This window comes from Dermacentor albipictus, chromosome 2 (assembly GCF_038994185.2).
Source record: "Dermacentor albipictus isolate Rhodes 1998 colony chromosome 2, USDA_Dalb.pri_finalv2, whole genome shotgun sequence".
NCBI classification, from domain to species: Eukaryota; Metazoa; Arthropoda; class Arachnida; order Ixodida; family Ixodidae; genus Dermacentor; species Dermacentor albipictus.
Window position 1 is genome coordinate 151,223,671 of NC_091822.1, and position 13,313 is coordinate 151,236,983.

Genomic DNA, 13,313 nt, shown 5'->3' on the forward strand with positions numbered 1-13,313 from the left:
CATGCCTCCGCCCTCTTCTTCGTGAAGTGTAGGCAGGCAGGCGTAGTGCCCCTTCGGATGGCAGCTGTCAGCCTACTGTAATCACTTATTTTCCTCTCTGTCAATCTAAACATGTTTTCAAACCAACAACAACAACAACAACAACAACAACAACAACAACAATAATAATAATAATAATAATAATAATAATGTTATCTACCATTGGCTTTGTTCCTTCCTCGCTGTAACTTTGTAAGTCAGTCAACTATCACCAGTAATGCCAGATACACAAAACGGTATCCAGGACGTTGAATACATTTAGACAATTTCAGCTTGTTGTCTGGTGTCACTAGTTTCGGAAACGGTACCACAATCGATTCGTAGCGGCTTCAACGCAAGCCATTTTCGTCAATACGCTCAGCCGTTTGAGCGCGGTTTCCCGTCCTTTTCGTGGCTTCCCTACGCTCCCCTTCACTTGCACGCTACTCTTCCCTATCAATGAAAGCGTGGAGCGGGAGGGATGGGGAGAGGAGGGCGTGGAAAGGGAACGTGCGCCGCGGAAAGAGGAAGGGACGGGAGAGAGAGGGATAGCAGGGGATGGGCTTTTCGGGGAGGCCCCGAGCAGGCCCGGAAGAGCGGATTTTTCCGCTGAACCCGGGTTTCTTCCGATGAACCCGGCAGCGCAGCCGCAACCAGGGGAATACAGAGGGCTCCAACACGGTCGACCGTTTTACTATACACGCGCCCACTGGCTGTGATGAGTTTACCGACGCACGCCTCGTAACCTGGCACTAATTGCAGAAAAATGGAATAAAATAAAAGCAAATACTGCAATAGGAGCTTTGTTTACGTTGACTTGGTTCCTACAGTGAGACTACGGAAGGAACATCGTGAAGAAGACAATCCGACGCAAGACTAATTCACTTGCCTAAAGGACTGGACACACACACACACACACAAGAAAAGGAGAGGGACGGGAAGAAAACGAGTTACTCTTTTTCCTCTCTTTCTCTCTCTCTCTCTTTGTGTCTCTTGCGTCGCCCAGTTCCTAGCAGATGATTTGTACCAATTCATCCAGCTGTCAGTTCTATTAAGGCTGAATAAAAACGGAGTTTCGCCTAGCAAGCGGTTTTGTGCGTACAGGAAACATCATGCACAGTGATGAGTGATTCAAACGCGATAATCGGACCGCACGGCCACCGGTGATTTTTGCGCCGCCGGTGGGCAATCTCGGGGGGGGGGGGGTACAAATGCAGTTACGATGCGTCGCAAAGGCCGTCGCCTTTATCCTATACCACAATGCATTTGGATGGACGGATGGATGAATGGAAGGTAGGAGCGTCCCCTTTGAAACGGGGTGATGGCAGTTGCCATCGTGCTCAGCTTTTTATTTTTGTTTAACTTTGCTGTAAGTTATTAAAACTCGCCATTTTCTTTAAGTACTTCTTCTTACACTTTTAACTTTATGTCACCTCTCTTCTTTTGAGCCACCAATCTTCCAATCGCTTTTTGCTAATTTCCACCACATATTTATTTACATGACTATTGTTATCTCTAAACCCTAGGGCCTCAGAAAGCGTGACTGTGCCCGGGCTTATCCCGGGCTTGTCAAATGCTTTATCTTTGCTGTCTACCCCCTCGCCCCTTGTCGGTGCCCTTGACATGGTGCCGCGTAACGCCCGTCCGTATCGCCCGGCTAGCTCAGTCGGTAGAGCATGAGACTCTTAATCTCAGGGTCGTGGGTTCGAGCCCCACGTTGGGCGAATTTTTTTTCTTTCTTTAATTTGCTTTTTATTTTCTTTTCTTATTGTTTAAAACAGCGCCGTTTTACTGAAAGGTGCATGATGATTGATGTACGCCACGTCGTCATGTTCACCCGCCTGTCGCCGCGCTTTGAACCATGACGCACTGAACGACATATTACGATGCGCTGACAGGTGGCACTGGGGCGTACCAGTTGCATTAAGGACAAAAGCGTACGGGAACAAATATTCGAGACAAAATGAGTTGAGTGGTTTCCGTATTTCTACTGTAGCAGAAATACGGAAACCACTCAGCACCTCCTAATGGAATGCGAAGGTATTCACCCAGCGAGGCAGCGTACACCTTCCAGAAGCGTTTGTAGGAAGCATGAACCGGTCAGCACTGAAAATTAGCAAGAGACGTTTACAGTATATTGGTGGAAAAAAAAAAGCAGGAAAGAGATTGATACAACAGGATCCGTTACAGACACACGAGGGCGAATCGGAAAGTCTTTGTCCCTAATTCTTTTAGCCAAATTACGGCTGTAAGTGCGAAGTCAACATATCCATTCCCAGCGGTGGACCCTTTCCTTTTTTTTTTCTTTTTTTGGACCAAGCCGGCCTTATTATCTGCCGGTAGCTCTGCTGCAAGGCGCTGCTGTCATTTGTTGAAGACGGCGGTTGTGCCCCACACGTCCGCGGCTTACAAACACGGAGGAAGGAAAAATATAGGAGGAAGCATCACGTCACGCAGCCCTCCTTGGCAAGCAAACGCTCCGTGAAGCCACAGTGGTGGCCCAGCACGTGACCTCTTGCGTCAATATCACGGAGCAAGAATCGATATTTCCCGAGACGTTTGGTTATTAGTAGCTACATGCCAGTCATTCTTATTCAGTGCGCATTCTTCTGGTTGGCCAGCCGTGCCTCTGCCTGCAGAGCGGGAACACTAAAACCAACCGCACACTTTGACGTGCGACCACCTGTTGGGCCACCAGGTTGGCTTCAGTCGCGTTGCGGTATGCTCTCCCTCCTACCTTTGTCCTTCCTCCATGCGCACGAGCAGCGGAGCCCTCTGGAACCCTCACCAAACATAAGTCGTCAATGCAGTCGAGTCAGTTCAGAATCGGGCGACTAGATTCATCCGTTCTTCATATTCATATAACATCAGCATTTCACACTTAAAGGCACAATCTAGCTCGGCACCTCTTGCTTTTCATCGTCGCATTGCCACGCTCTCTCTTTATAAGAAATTTTTTTACAGCTCACTAAGCCGCCCGCCTTACGTCACGCCATCATCTCCACGCATGTCACAGCGCACCAGCCATCGACTCCAAGTGTCTCGTCCTCGAACACGAACTGTCACTTTTCAATCATCATTTTTTCCCTCGAGTTGCCAAGGACTGGAACGACCTACCCATTAATTTCGCTGCCATCACATGTCATTCACAATTTTTAGAAACTGTTGAAACTTATATTTCAATGTAAAACCTGCCTTTTCTTGTGTTCACATGTTAAACCACCCCTTATGTAATACCCCGAATGGAGTCTTTAAGGTAACAAAATGAAATAAAAATGTGTAGTAGTGAGCAGTAATGACTAATAATGACTGAAATGATTTGTAATGACTAGTAATGACCAGGAAATGACGAATATGTCTAACGACAACTTGTAACGACCAGAATTCATTAGAAATGACTAAAAATGCTTAGTAATGACCAGTAATGACTAATAATGACTGAAATGACTACTAATGACTATAATATGACCAACATGTTTAACGACGGCTTGTAATTACCACAATCGATTACAGATGACTAAGAATGCTTAGTAGTGAGCAGTAATGACTAAAAGAAACAAGAGAAAGAGAAGAGGCAAAGAGAAAGAGCCGAATGATAAGAGAAGGAAGAGTAAGCTTTCGCCGTTCACCTCTCAACAGAGATCTTAAAAGAGCCCGTAATTTTCAACACTGTTCCTCCGTCCGTAACGACAATCTTACAAGTCAAGGCCGCCGCAAATTATACAAAAAATTGTATGCACGAGTCTGGATGCGTAAAGCACATGTATTTAATCTCAAAACTGAAACATGGACTTTCCGCAGAGTGAAACAGCTAAAAAAAAATTACCGACGATTACGTTACTTCCTAATGCGAAATTTGAGCGCAGCAAATAAGCTGTTTCACCTTTTCGATAGATTGAGGCAAAGAAATCGAGCAACACATGTATGCGCTATCACAGAATTTTTTTTTATTTTTCACACGTATTCCTTTAACAAAGACTCCACTAACAGTTCTTGACAGTCATGAAGGAAGCTTTGTGGTCGGAGAAATAGACTGATATATGTTCGACTTGGTACACCAATGCTTGATTCTCAAAGACGAGATCTATACAAGTGCCTCGCGAGGTTGTCACAGCCGTGGGACGCGTTACGAGCGAGAGGAACGGGATGTTCTCCCACATAAGTGTTAGGAAATTGCTGTTTGTCTTTACGTCAACATTAAAGTCCCCCACTACTAACATCGGTGTGGATCGATGGACGGTTAATGCGAGTTGCAGGAAGTGCACGACGTCTTTCGTGAGTGCGGTAGCGGACTCACGAAAGTGGTATCAGTCGGTCGCTGCTAGCGCTGGGGGGATGAAAGGGGGGCGGAGCTGGTTACGAGGCCGACGATAACGCCGACGACGACGCGAAACCCAGGAACGGACGCCAAAGAGCCATTTGTGTAGCCAGCCCTCCTCCGCAGTCTCTCCTCCTCCCTTCCATCATCCTCCCTCGTCCGGAGAGCCGACAGCGCGCATGCGCGGCGGCGGAGCAGATTCGTCGGCGAGCTGGTTACGAGGCCGACGACAACGCCGACGACGACGCCGACGACGACGCGAAACCCAGGAACGGACGCCAAAGAGCCATTTGTGTAGCCAGCCCTCCTCCACAGTCTCTCCTCCTCCCTTCCATCATCCTCCCTCGCCCGGAGAGCCGACAGCGCGCATGCGCGGCGGCGGAGCAGCAGATTCGTCGGCGAGCTGGTTACGAGGCCGACGACGACGACGACGCGAAACCCAGGAACGGACGCCAAAGAGCTGCGCTCTAAAATAACGCACTTTGTGTCCCGGCGCAGTAGGCTGATAAGGCCCGTGACCGGAAGCTCCTTGGGGCCGCATTCTCGCTGCGGTTATCGCGCGAGTGAAACCGGCGTGCCTGATTAGCACAAGCAGCCTCATCATTATCATGTTGGCAACTCCCCAAGGCCGCTTGCGGCCAACAGTTTCCTCCTCCGCTTCCTTATTCGGAACATTTATTATGGCGACGAATGGTTCACGCCCAACTGGTAGGACGGGCTGGACCATTTATGGCACGTCATTCGTTTCGGTATATCGATCTGTAGCGCGGCATCGTTGCAGCGCCCTTAGCGATTGAGAAAACAAGAACTGGAATATAAAGAAGAAGAAGAAGAAAAGTAAAGACGTTGTCAGTGGAGTTGATGCTGTAGGGCCCTAAGATCGCCTAAGCAACGTGGGTCTCGACCCAACAACCCTGAGGTGCTCAACCGACTGAACTATCGTCGCGGGCGACGCGCACACAGCTTTGCCGACGTGAACGACATCCTCCACATGCGCCGCATACAACCAGCTCACTGCAGTCCAGCGGAGGGTAATGTACACTGACAGCGAAACAGTAACGATAGCTTATCCCAGTGAGACCAGTTCACGATTTCTTTTTCGCCTTTCTTTCCACATTACAGTGCTTCGCGCTGCAGAATTTAAACTCGTGCTCACCTTATGTACGCATTAGAGCCGCCGCGTATGTTTACACCGGTGAAGTGACCTTCGAAAATAAATTAAATTATGGGGTTTTACTTGCCAAAACCACTTTCTGATTATGAGGCACGCCGTAGTGGAGGACTCCGGAAATTTCGACCACCTGGGGTTCTTTAACGTGCACCTAAATCTAAGTAGACGGGTGTTTTCGCAATTAGCCCCCATCGAAATGCGAACGTGGCCGGGATTCGATCCCGCGACCTCGTGCTCAGCAGCCTAAGGCCATAGCCACTGAGCAACCACGGCGGGTACCTTCAAAAATAGTCCTGCCGGTGATGCCACCCACTGAGTGCCTCACCAGCACGAAAAAAAAATATGCGATGTTTAATTGCCCGTTTTATCACGCAAATAAGTGTAATTTTAACAGCGCAATCCGATTTGCTTGCACGAGACAAAGTTTCCAGATCGGTTGCTACTTGAATTACAATCGATACACTATACCAGCAATGCCAACCTCTATTGTATACACCCCGCATTAGGGCATGCATGGTAAATCTATACACACTGAATCGCGTACAGTATACCAGTGAAATACCTGAAACACGTTAATACGATGCCGTCAGACTGCAGGCTAAAAATTTCCTTGCCACCTTCTTCCTGTCATACTCTCCTTCATCTTTTTCCACCCACTCCCCTTTCCCCGTGCAGCGCTGTTGAGGTGTCCTCCAATGAGAGACAGTTACGGCGCTGCGCTTATCTCTTCATCTCCCTTCAAAATCACTTCACACACGCAAATCTACAGAATCCTCATGTCCTCACCACACCTCGGCTGCGGGGTGTCCCCGGCCTGACATTCCCTGCACATGCCACTGTGAAGTATATGGCACACCGTTAAAGGCATATATATATATATATATATATATAGTGCGGCTGAATGATGTGGTCTGGAGCACTATTTCGCTTATCGAAGGGCATTCTCGTAGAGACCACTATTCCTTCGCGCTGCAGTATTTTCGGCTTTTTCCCGTGTTTTACTGGGAGACGCCGCTCTCATTGCCACGGCAATGGAAGTGGAGTCGGCAGAATGCCGACGCGACGTGACTGCTTCGTCAGGTACCGGCCCGAGGAAGAGAAATTGCCCACCGAGTCAAGCTGACAGCGAGGACACTGCGCTGTACTCCTACTCAAGCGATGACGCCTCAGACGACGAAGGCTTCGAAAGAGTGGTACACCGGAAGGCCAAGAGAAGAAACATCAGCGGACGGTCTTCGTCAAGTAAGTCTACCGTCATTCCACAGCGCAGGCCATCGGCGCACACAATTCTTTTTGTGCCGGACGCACCCGCCGACAACCTCAACCGCCTTAATCGACAAGCGATTTCCGTTTCTCTGGAGGCTCTTGTCCCAGGAGAAATCAAAGATATCAGAATTAATACTCGAAAGAACATCCTGGCTATTGACGTCCACAACCGAAGCGCAATCAATGCTTTGATGGTAGTCAAGCTCCTGGGCAACATTAATGTCCACTACCTCATTCCGCAAGACAACGAAACAACGGCCGGTGTTGTTTATGACATTGACACATCCATTAACGACAGCGACCTGCCAATTTTAATCAAACCTGCGACAGATGGTGTTGCCTTACTACAAGCTCGGCGCCTTGGCAAGTCGACCTGTGTAAGGCTCGTGTTTAAAGGTCACTGCCTACCATCACATGTAAAGGTCGGCCACTTTCGTCATGTGGTACGACCTTTCGTACCAAAACCACTTCAGTGCAGAAGGTGTCAAAGAATTGGACACGTGAGTGCTGTCTGCCGAAATACAACGATATGCCCACGATGTTCCGAACATCACGACACCGACACTTGCCGTGCAACAGAGCTCAAGTGCCCAAATTGTCAAGGATCGCACGCTGCGTCCTCAAAAGACTGTCCACGCCTAAAGAAAGAGCAGAAAATCTTGAGAAAAATGGCCAGAGACGGATCGTCACACAGAGATGCTTCTGAAGCGATAAGGCGACATCGCTCCCGGAAACGAAAGTCCATGAAACCCTCTTCCGGTTCAAGGGAAATGTCTCGTCCGGCAACGCCACCTGCTGTTCCATCTGTCTCGAGTAAGAGCACGAATGTCAACGAAAGAAGTGGCCATGCTTCATCAAGTGATGCGTGGCCGGCACTGCCGAGAACATGCCACGCGCCAGAGCCACAGCAAATGACTCGCCATTTACAGTCAAATGTCACTACAGTTGACCAAATGCAAGACAAGGACTCACAAGTGATTGCCATGCTCAAATCGCTCACGAATGTCATGCGTCTGCTACTGACGAACATGGACACTCCAGCTGCTCGTAGCGCACTGCAAGTATTGGACGTGCTGACTCCAGTACTTGAAAGCATCGCATAGCACCATGGCCCGCCCCTCGCTGCCCTTCCACAAGGAAGTCAAGAAAGCATCTTTACTGCAGTGGAATGCCCGTGGTCTCAAATCAAGAATTTCAGATTTTAGACATTTTGTCTTCGAAAACCGTTTTCCCATCCTTGTAATTTGCGAACCGAACGTGCAGAATGTTATACGTATTTCTGGCTATGAGGCATTCATGTCCTCTACCTGTGGTGATGTAAGCAAGGTAATTGTATATATTAGAAGTGATCTGACTTACGTGTTGCACCCAGTTCCGCCTCACGACGACAACCAGTACGTTTGTTTAATCGTGAAATCGAATAAGCTTACGTTCACACTCGTTGCTGTGTACATTGCTCCTTCAAGTGGCTTCGACTCTAAACGACTACACGACGTGCTATCAGCGACACCCGGCCCTACGATTCTCACAGGAGATTTTAATGCTCACCATCCGCTTTGGGGGAGCCTGAAGATGGACTCCAGGGGAAGGCGAATAGCATCCTTTGCCACACAGCACGACCTTTACTGCCTCAACGATGGTAGTCCGACATATTTACGCGGGCCTACCTACAGCAGCTGCCTAGACTTGACCCTGGTTTCTCGGCTTCTTGAAAGAAACGTGCAATGGTTTACAGACATTGAAACACATGGAAGCGACCATATTCCGACGTACCTGAAGATCAAGGGACTATCGAAATGCTCCTCCATGACGCTCCGGCGAATTGACTGGTCGGCGTTTCGGTCGCACATGGAGGGAGTATGTCAGCAAGGGAACCCTTCAAGTCCGGAACACGAAATTCAAAAGGCCATGCAAGAGGCTACGCGTAGTTTCCAGCCTTTCCCGAAATATGCAGAATTTGAAGCAGAACTGCAGCGACTACGAGCAATTCGCCGGCGGGCTGAACGAAGATACAGGAGAACTAAATCCATCCATGATCTCCGAGAGGCAAGGCGGATGCGAAAGAAGATTCAACGTCGCATCGATGCACTACAATCTCAAAGATGGAAACGTTTCTGTGAGTCCTTGGATCCACGTCAGCGATTATCTCAAATATGGAGAACCGTGCGTGGGCTTCGCGTATCACCACAACAGCGTGTCCCTTTCAAAGCCCTCGCTTTGCACCAAGGTCGCAGCGAAATTGACATTGCTGAAGAATTTTGCTCAAGACTTTCCAGCTTGCAGTTCCAACGCGCAATTACACCATGTGCTACTCCTGTGCCACGGGATTCCCGCATGGATGTAATTTTTTCGCTGGAGGAGCTTGAAGCGGCACTGGCGACTTGCAGGCGCTCTTCGTCACCTGGCCCGGACGGGGTTACCTATGCGGCGCTCGCCAATCTTGGGCAGACAGCACGACTCATGCTACTAAACCATTACAACGAGTCTTGGCGCAACGGTTTGGTTCCACGTGACTGGAAATGCAGCCGCTTGGTTCCACTTCTCAAACCTGGCAAATCACCGTTAAACTTGTCATCGTACCGCCCCATCGCTCTGGCCAGCTGCATAGGGAAAATAATGGAACGAATGATTTTGACTCGCCTGGAATGGTACCTGGAAAGCTACAACGTGTACCCAGATGCTATGGCTGGCTTCCGACGTGGGCGCTCATCCATAGATAATGTCATCGATTTGGTTACATTCGTTCAGCATCAAAAACGCCGGAAACGACTCACTGCTGCATTATTCCTAGACATAAAAGGCGCCTATGATAATATAGCACATTATGCCATTATAAATGCTCTTACTGAAGCCGGAATCGGTGGCCGCACTTTTCAGTGGCTGTGCAGTTATCTGACCGACAGGCATTTCTTCGTGATGACCGAGGATGGCGCCACGACTCAACACCAAACGTGCCGTGGAGTACCACAAGGCGGAGTGTTAAGCCCGACGCTTTTCAACCTAGTGCTCGTTGGCCTAGTCCGATCCTTGCCCAACACAGTTCAGGTATCAATATATGCCGACATCTGCATTTGGGCGTCTGCCGTAACACGGTTGCAGGTACGAGCACGGCTGCAAAAGGCAGCTACGATAACATCTCTGTATTTGCGAAAACAGAACTTAGAGCTGTCTTCAGAGAAATGCTGCCTTGTTACATTCACTCGGAAGGAAATGAAGCGTTACAGTGTAAAGGTCAATGGGCAAGCAGTAGCAAATGCACGAAAACACCGCTTTTTAGGGGTAATTATTGACCGAGACCTATCATGGAGCCCGCATGTTTCATACCTGAAGAAGAGATTATTGACAATAATACATCTCCTCAAATTTCTCGGCGGAAAGTCATGGGGCACTTCGGTGCGGTCAATGCTGCAGCTGTATAACGCCTTGTTCCTCGGCTTCGCAAGATACAGCCTCCCTGTGATTGGCAACACCTGCAAAACAAACCTGCGTGTACTCCAGGGACTACAAGCTCAGGCCCTAAGGACGTGTCTCGGTCTTCCGAGGTGTGCGTCTACAGCGGCAACGATCGCCATAGCTCGAGATCACCCAATATCAACGTACTTGGCAACCGACGCTCTCAGGGCGCATATTCGGCACGTTGCCCGATTACCTTCCCACCATCTTGCCGCTCTACCCACAGAAAGGCCACACACAACTTTCAGTCGTTTAATTGATGCCAATCGCCCCGCATTGCCATCGAACTACATGCCTGCAGCAAGACCATCCTTACCTTTATGGTGCCTGCACAGACCTCACATACGCCTCACCATCCCAGGAATCATGAAGAAAGCCAACATGTCCTCGTTTGCCCTTAAGCAGGCCACGTTAGAACATTTACATGAGGTGCACAGTGGCCGCGTACACGTTTACATCGACGGTTCAGTTACATCTGCAAGCGCAGCTGCCGCTGTGCTGAGACCAAGAAGATCCGTCAAGATACAGCTAAAGACGTCACATGTATCATCAACGACAGCTGCTGAACTCGTAGCCCTGCGTGCGGCTCTTCATTTTATTAAGGAGGAACCATCCCAGGCATGGTCAATCTTCTGTGATTCCAAGGCAGCCCTACAGAGTGTACTCTCAGCACTGCGCCATGGATCACATGAGCAGCTCGCCGCAGAGATCAGAGAAGTCCACCATCGACTAGTTGACGAAGGACACGATATAATATATCAGTGGTTGCCTAGTCACTGTGGCATACATGGCAATGATCGAGCAGACGCAGCTGCCCGATCTGCCCATGACGGCGTCAACTGCGTTGCCATTCCTCTTTCGAGAGCCGACGCAGCGAAAAAACTTGCCACACTTGCGCGTGAACTGACATTAGCCCAGTGGAATTCATCCGATTTCACAAGTGCACGCCTCCATACTCTGGACCCTAATTTACGGCTCCATATTCCGTCCGAGCTTCCACGACGTGACTGCACCCTTCTTATCCGTCTATGGCTTGGAGTAGCATTTTCAAATGCCTACTCTTTCCTTATCGGAATGGCCAACAGCCCACTGTGTGACTTCTGCGGGTGCAACGAAACGATCGAGCATCTTCTTTGTCAGTGCTCTCGTTTTAACCTACAAAGAACTGTCCTCTCAGCCACCTTAGACAAACTGGACAAGCGCCCAATGACAGAAGACAAGATCCTTGGAACCTGGCCTACGCGAACATCAGCGCGATCCGCTATGAAGGCGCTGCTGCGATACTTGAAAGACACGGGACTTTCTGACAAATTGTGACAGTACACTGTGTGACGCAGGACTGTACGGTGACAGTGCGTAAGACTAGGAATGCCTTTGCGGGTTGCGTGACAGTGCCCACAGAAATAGTTCGTGTGTACGTGCGTGTGTGTGCTTAGGTTTTTTTTTCCCCTTTTTTTATCCTTCTTTCTTTCTTTCTCACCTATTGCATCCCCTTTCCCTTCCCCCAGAACAGGGTAGCCAACCGGAGATAATCTCTGGTTAACCTCCCTGTCTTTCCTTTGCCTTTCTCTCTCTCTCTCTCTCTCTTATCGAAGGGCAGGCCTGGACGTTTGTCGAGTGAGCTCCTGAAGAACACGTTGCAAAGTGGTGAACGCGGTTTGAATGATGTATCCGGGGGACCACAAAGAGGTGCAACGTAATTCTAAAGCATTTCCCTCACATTTACCGCTTAATCGCCACAGATAAAAAAAACAATATAATTCTATTCAACGGGTAACATCAAGCACTCTTAATGTGAGCAAGTATTGATCTCTTTTCTTTTTCTTTACGTGCTCACATAATGCCTACTCAGGGGAACCTCCAAAGTAGACTGAATAGCGCACGATATTCGACCACTTCCTCGATTTCTGAGAGCCCGGATACAGCGTTCCGTCAAGTGCCTCCGGATGCTCCGGCTTATGCGCATATAGAGCGGAATTCTTGCCGAGGTAGTACCACCACCGACTGCATGTGTGTGCTGCATAATCAAGTCATTAAATCACGACATAAAACATCTGCATATAATGTAGGCTTGCGTGTGTCTCTAAAGCGCATAGACCTATTAACAGGATAAGCTCACGATATTCGATGGCCTTTTCTTTTTAGTTTCTCAAGTTTCTCTCAGTACGGACTGCCCCATTCTTGGGCCACTGGGTTCGGCCAGTCATCTCACAATGGGTATGTGCCGCTGTGGCGCAAGGGGTGGAATGCTTCGATATATTTAGATACATGTGCACATAAACACTTCTCGTCGCCATTACGTTTCCTCGACACTAAATTATATCCCGAATTGCCTTAGTCATCATCGCGTTGTTGAATCGACGTTTGAGAGCACTGTGCATCCGCCTTTTATTTTTTTATTTATTTGAACCTCAAGGGTCCCTGGCGGGACATTACATGACAAGGTGCTTGCGTTTCGGCCTACAGCCTGCGAACGGTGTGCTGAATAAATATAAACATCGCAAGAGATCAGTGCCGTTACTCATGCGGCACAACACCGCAACGGTTCTTCGTCTGAGCGCAACAAATCAGTCGTCGTGCTGTGTTACCGTCGTACCGTCGCCTTCACGGTTGTCGTCGCCTAACTGCTGACGTCACGCATACGCTCGTGCCACGCCCACCCGATTGCTCGCCCTTCACGAACATGTTCGTCCATTTGGGGCAACGCTTTGCAGACGATCCGACACGATGCTCGACAACCAACCATCCTGCGATAAGGCTTCGGATAGCATCGACTCCCGCAGGTCGTCTGATCTCCAGCACATTCCCTACGAAATTTATGATACGTACATCTTATATTGATTTTAATACCAATTAGGTGTTTCCTCTAATAGTCCCTCATATAGTATACTGTACAGGCAGATGTTAAAGGGAACACACGTTGTCAGAAAAAAAAAACACGAATTACTTTCTGTGGCAAGTCTGGAAACGTACAAGCTTGCGGCTGATGACGCGTGGTAGGTGGCGCTGGCTCTTCTTTACGTAGCAATACATACCTGCACCGACGGCGCTTCCACAGGCGCCGGCAGCTACAACACCCTCAAGATG

General features: G+C 49.1%; 1 non-coding gene across 1 annotated transcript; it reads left to right on the top strand.

Moving 5' to 3' along the window:
• The first annotated feature begins 1,669 nt into the window (after nucleotides 1–1,669).
• TRNAK-CUU (transfer RNA lysine (anticodon CUU)) lies at nucleotides 1,670–1,742 on the top strand. Its single transcript has one exon. It is a non-coding gene; the product is annotated as a tRNA-Lys (tRNA).
• Nucleotides 1,743–13,313: the final 11,571 nt, after the last annotated feature.